We start from the raw sequence: 6,980 nt of genomic DNA on the forward strand, positions 1-6,980 counted from the left end.
AGAGGACCTTGTTTGGGAGAGAGGAAAAATGAGGTTAGATGAGTAAAATGGGGCCCAATTAGGGTGGGTCTTCACATTCAAGCCAGTGCCTTCTGGTATTTCTCCCCTCCTTTGTCCCAAGAAAGACATCGCTGATCACTCATGGTGCTCCAGGTCCTCCTCTGTATAGGTCTCTGGCCAGCCACTGACAATTGGTAAACTTTGGTCCTCAAGATGAAATCTATTTTCTGTTCCCATCCCAGGCCTCTATCTTTAGACTTGATATTGGAAATGGGGAGTTACTGAGTGAAGAATAGATGAATGAAGAAGACAAGGGTCCCCAAACCCTGGTTACCATTGGCTTCAGCCTTTCTTAACCCAATTATGTTTTCAGCTGGAGCTAGGCATGGGTGGGGGGGAACACTGGGCTAGAAATCCAGTTTAGCCACTAACTTCCCCACTCTGTGCCTCATTTTCCTCATCTGTAAAATGACAGCACTGGAATGGGTCATGGGATAAGGTCTGTCCTGGCACTGACTTTTTAGAATACTATAGATGCCAACAGGAAGGCAGCCCACTGAGCCTTGCTTGGGCCTCCTCTTGGTGGGGGGAGCTGGATAACAGTAAAGACCAGGCCAGCCATGGGGAGGAAGAGGGAGCTGAGGTTCTGACTAACCCACACACTAAATGAATAGCTTCTGGATAACTGAGAGTCAATGTCATTAGACACTGTTTGTGTTAGATGATCCAAATGGTATAGAACGTGGCTTAGGCGCCTTGAGGTCTCTCAGTAGGAAGCTGATGAAAGGCCACATCTGGAAACAGATTTCTCTAAGGATCAAGGCTGGTGGAAAAAATTTGTGTATCATTGTTTGCTTCCCTCTGGAGCATGATGGCTGGTCCTCAGCTTCATGTGGCCAGTTTGGCAGATGTCCCTATCCAAAGGGACTTCCCAACAAAGAAACCTTTCTTGCTAATGATTGGCCTCTGCTTCCCTTGTTTCCAGCTTCCCTGGCCTCTGAGGGATGCATTTGGTAGACGCGAGACACAGCAGGACATGGTCACAGGTCCTGCCCCTGCAAGAGGGCAGGAAACATGGCGTCCTTTGGGCACAGAATGGCATGCCCTGTAGCCGTGGGGCAGTCTTTGAGATCATTACCCCATTTGCCATCTCAGTAGCAAGAGATCAGTTCTTGGGAGTCAGCTTGCCAGAGGCTCAGGTTATACTTCCAGAATGCAGATAAGGCTGAGAGGCTTGGAGCCATAGTATTTGAATGTCTAGCTAGGTACTGTGCAGGCCTGGATTGGCTTAATTTGTTAATCTGTTAGTATTCGGGCAGGAACATGGTAAGATTCTGTGCTTATTTCTTCAAATGTGCCTTTTTGCAAGCTCCCTACATGCCCATTCAGGGGCTAAGTATGTGAGGCCCCATCCGAAGAATTCAACATGGCAGGATTGATATCTGTCTTTCAACTGGCTGGTTTTTAAAATGACTTTTTGATTTGATACTTAATAAAATGAACACCCTTTGACTACTTTCACTATTAAAATTCATCGTGGAAGCACATGGCTAGAGACAATAATGAGGAAAAACATGTATTCCTTGCTGACATTTTTTGCATTTTAGGTCTGGGATGCCCAGGGGTCCCTGCAGAAATGCAGAGTGTGATTTAAAAGGAGCTGGCTTTGTTTCTCTCCCTCTCTTGAGCTGGGTTTTGTTGCAGCCATTCATCCAACCGTTAATCCATTTATCTTTCCTTCTGTCCATCTCTCTGTCCATCTACCCATCCATCCATTTACTCATTCAGTTGTTTAACAAATATTGCCTGGGCCACCTCTGTGCTTAGCGCCAAGTTTACCATGGTGAACACAAAAGACCCAACCTCCACCTCCACATCCACAAGCGCTGAGCTGGAGGGGGCCTTTGTCTTGGGGGAAACCATGTTGGTGGACACTCTTGAAGGGGCTGGGTTACAGGCTCAGCTGGTTCTCTGTAGGCAGGATGGACTCTGCCTGCGTGCACACTGCTTGCTGCATAGTCTCTGACCTTTTAAAAACGAAGGGAAATTTTCTTGTGGCTATGGAGATTTTGAGTCTATCTTCAGGATTTGTGTATCTAAGTTGGGGCAGAGATAAATGAACACAGTTGGAGTTGTATTGACTCTGCCCTCTTCCGGTGGGGTGGGAGAGGCATTGGTTCGGAGCTGTCCAGCTAGACATTCACTCCAGCCACCCCAAGCCCAAGCTTCTCCTCTTTCCCTCATTTTCAGATGGTAATATTTACTTTTCCCTTTCGTTGCTGTGAGGATTGTGGGAGATAAAGTGCACCAGCTACTTAGCACAGGGCCTGCCATCCTATAAGCCCCCAACAAACAGCAGCTTTTGTTCTTATTTAACCTAAAAGTGAGTGGGGACAGAGCTCTTTTGTTTCCATGAAAGTTGCTGGTGGTGGTCAGTAACTAAGATTTGGACTTTATGCATTTTACATTTCTTAGCAAAAATGGGTTCCCTTACCATGATTTCACATAATAACAAACCACCAAGGGAGGGTTTTAAGCAAAGTAATGATTATCTTTTACATAATAACTTATAGACAGGACACAATTATTCTCTAACGGACATCAGCACTGTGTGTGTGTGTGTGTGTGTGTGTGTGTGTGTATTTCTGGGTATAAATATGACTCAGTTCCCCTTAAAATTTTACCCAAAATACCACCAAATTATATCTGAGTACTCGAAAGTAGTATTGGTTCTGAGCACAAGGAGGGGGAAAATGTGAGGAAGGCATAGAAGAGTTTTCTCTTCATAGACCCATGAACTACGCAGCTCTGGAAGAGAACAGTGGGGGGATGCTTGGAAGCAGAGGAGAACCAGTGGCTCTGTAGACCATGCAGAGAAGATGCAGGTGTGGCTGGCTTGGGGCAGAGCGGTTTATGCTGCTCCAGGGTCTAGTTGTCATCTGCCTGGGCTAGCATCTCCCCCGAGAGGCAGACACTCCATCCCACAGGCCAGAAGTCAGCGCATGGAGCTCCCTCCTCACCTGCACAAATTTCAGGGACAGTAGAGATGGTCTTCATTTTGTGAGAAGCCCCAAAGCCTCCCAGAGGTAGAGAGGTTGGAAAGTGAGCCTGTGTGTGGCTTCCCATGGGTCCCTAACTGGGCAGTGCCCTGAGCCAGCCTTCTCTGACTACCTCAGCCATGGCCTCCTTGAATGCTTCTTCCTCCTTTTTTCCTTGTTTTCCTACTAGTCCTTAAAACTCTTGAGAGAAGAGTTCTACTCTTCCCACAGTGTGACTGTATTACTTTTCCATTGTTACTGTAACAAATTGCCACAAAGTTAGTGGGTTAAAACAACACACATGTATTATATGGTTTCCATGGGTCAAGAGTCTGGACATGGCTTAGTTGGGCCTTCTACTTGGGGTCTCCCAACCCAGCAATCAAGGTGTTGACTGAGATGTGTTCTCATCTGAAGGCTTGACTAGGAAAGAATCCACTTCCAGGCTCATTCAGGATGTTGGGCAGAATTCATCTCCTTGCAACTCTGGGACTGAGGGACCTGGCTTCTTGTTGGCTATAAGAGCAAGGCCATTCTCAACTCCTAGAGGCTGCCTGCAATCCCTTCACATGGCCACTGACTTCATCAAACCAGCAAGGAGAATCTCCAGCCAGCAGACTCCATTAACAAGACAGTCTTTTATAATATAACATAGTCATGGGAGTGACAGCCATCACCTCTGCCATATTCTGTTGCTTAGAAGCAAGTCACAGGTCCTTCCCACACCCAAAGGGAAGGGATAATATAGGTGTGGACACTAGGGGTTGAAGGTCATGGAAACCACCTTAAAGTGTGTCCACCACTGTGGACCTCCCCTTTTTTTTTCATTTTTCAGAAGGTGTTTTAATGGCAAGAACAGTTGTCAGCATTTAGCTGCTGCCTCAAACCTAGTCCTTTCTAGATGGATTCCTCACCTATTCCTGGCCTCTCTTCCTCAGAACCTGGTCCTCAGCCTCACTTTTCATATCTTGTCCTCCACAGACAGCCTCAGCCATCCTTCCAGCACCATCTCCATTCTGGTCACCTGTACACAAGACCTCTGACATAAACCTCAAGTCTCCCTTTCTCCCTCAGTCCTGCTGTTACCTCCAAGTCCTGTCACTATCAGTTCCTAATTGTTTCTCTAGTAAGTCGTCTCTCCTTCTTTCCTGAGACCAGCGTAGTTTAACTGTTCCTTCTCTATCATTAGAACTAGTATGGTAACCCCAGCCAACTTCTCCTCCTCCCTATCACCCCCTCAAATGCATTCTCATGTCCCCACCATCATCTCCCTCCCACACTCTGCCTTCTAGCAAATCCAAAACATTAATTGTTTTTCTTCTACACCAGGCTTTGCTCCTCCTCCTCTATTCCTCCATAATGCTCTTCTCGACCCAACCCCTGCCACTTTACCTGTGTGGAAAACTACTCATCCTTCAAAATCTAGCCAGGATCCAGCAAGCTTTTCCTGACTGCAGACAGAATAATTTACTCCCCTAACTCTGTCTTTCGACTTAATTCTGCTTATTTTTTGCTTGTGTTTTTATTTTGGTTTTGTTTTATATTCATATACCCAAATGCGCCATGCCTTGCATTTTTGACGTGTTGACTTCTCTCTGCTATGATGCTTCATAGCGTCAGGCACAGCAATCTGATACATAGTAATCAATAGGTATTATTATTATTATAAGTATTGTTGAGCAGAACTACTACTTTCAATTTATTCAGCAGGGCATATTGGGAAATTTGTCAAATACCACATACTATAGTGACTTTTTAATTTGGTTTTAGACTTTTAACCTTCAGCATTTTGGAACCCAGTTATCTATTTGATGCAGTATTTTTTCTACCTTCTCTCCCCTAATCTTTCCTCAGCTAGTTTTCAATGATCAATTATGATTTTTAATTATTATGCTATATTATCAATTCAATGTGATATAATTATTATAGTATACATTATTAATTATTATTTTCAATTATTATTCATTCTTTTCCATAGAGCTCAAGAGGAATGAAGAAACCAGCTACATGTTTTTCAGGCGGGAGATTGTATTGTTTTTCTTTCCAAGCGCTATCTCAATCCTGTGACCAGAGAAAGCATTCCGCAATAAAAAACACACTTTTCAAGCAACCATTCAGAGATTTCCAAGTCCTGACATTTTTCTTCCCTTCCCCAAATAAGTGGATCCTCCCAGAGGGAAGAGTGTCTTCACCTCATCGGCTCTCCTATGATGTCATCAATTCCTGCTTCCTTGCAGCCGCAGGGCATTGTGGCCCGAAAGCATCGCCTCAGCAGGAACTGCCTGGTTCCAAGGTAAGGACTGGCATCCCCGAAGGTGGAAAGAGGGTATCTGGGAGGGTGGGAAAGTCGCCCCCTGAGCGTGGCAGCCTGGCTCAGGGTGGGTTCTGGAGCCTGGCTCCTCCCCTCAAATCCTAGCTCCATTATTTACATTCACGTGACCAGGAGCCAGGTGCTCAGCTCCCCGTGCCTCCCTTTCCTCCTCTGAAAGATGGGGCTGATACTGACCATCGTCATATGGTCATTGTGAGAGTGTAACATGATGCATGATGCACGTAAAACACAGGATGGAGTCCTTCACATCCTGACATTATAAGCATTCAACAAACATTTGCTACTATCACTACTTAAGAATTTAATTTCCGGGGGCGCCTGGGTGGCTCAGTGGATTAAGCCGCTGCCTTCGGCTCAGGTCATGATCTCAGGGTCCTGGGATCGAGCCCCGCATCGGGTTCTCTGCTCCGCAGCGAGCCTGCTTCCTCCTCTCTCTTTGCCTGCCTCTCTACCTACTTGTGATCTCTCTCTCTGTCAAATAAATAAATAAAATCTTTAAAAAAAAAAAAAAAGAATTTAATTTCCGGGCCCCTGGGTGGCTCAGTGGGTTGGGGCCTCTGCCTTTGGCTCAGGTCATGATCTCAGGGTCCTGGGATCGAGTCCCACGTTGGGCTCTCTGCTCAGCAGGGAGCCTGCTTCCCCTTCTCTCTGCCTGCCTCTCTGCCTATTTGTGATCTCTCTTTCTGTCAAGTAAATAAATAAAATCTTTTTTTTTTAAAAAGAATTTAATTTCCACTTTTTTGAAAGGACAACAAATGAGGTCTTCATGCTTGCTGGAATTGGCTCTCCTCAGTTTCAAGACATGAATTTTTAGAAAGGGATCAAGATGAGAAAAAGAATCAGCTGGTCTAATATGACTTTTTCTAGAGAAAAAAGTTGCTAATTCTGCTTTATTTTTCTGCCTTTCATCTGCATTGTTTTTCTTTTCTAAAAGAATGGGCAGTGTCCTGCTTCTGTTATTTCTCAAAAGAAAAAAAAAAAAAAACCCTCATTCTCCCAGAATCCTAAATGTTTTTCTAAATTAAAAGATCCTTTCTACCCCCTTATGCTGGATTATTTCTTGATTTCGATCAGTCTCTTCAAGCATAGACTAAATCCTTCCATCTCCTGTAGAGGTTTGATGGCTTGTTTTGACCTTGTTCTTCCCTGAACAGCATTAGGGAGGTCTGGATTGGTTGATTTGGGTTTCTCCTTCCCTAAGGGATCTTGTGAGGACAGCTATGGGAAGAGGTCAGGGTTGTGGACGTGTGTTCGTGTCTGAGCTGAGGTGTGGGGATGAGGACACTCGGACAGTGTGTTGTGTGGCAGGAGGAAGCAGGGAGGAAGATGAAAGGACACACCAAGAAAGAATCCCTTAGGGATACAGCCAGGAAGCAGTGCCGACAGGTGCTTGATTGAGTGCGTTGAGCCATGTCGGACCCTCTCCACTCACCTCCTGTTCCCAGGAGGAAGCAGCTGGGGGAAGGGGCCTAATTCTCATGGAGAACCTGATCCACCAACTGTGTGCCTGGTGCAGGATAGGGCACATTCGTGGATTTCCTCTCCCTCCTCAACCCTGATGAGTTCATGATATTATCCTTTCCTTGCAGATGAGGAAGTTGTGACTCTTC

This window comes from Meles meles, chromosome 10 (assembly GCF_922984935.1).
Source record: "Meles meles chromosome 10, mMelMel3.1 paternal haplotype, whole genome shotgun sequence".
Taxonomy (NCBI): Eukaryota; Metazoa; Chordata; class Mammalia; order Carnivora; family Mustelidae; genus Meles; species Meles meles.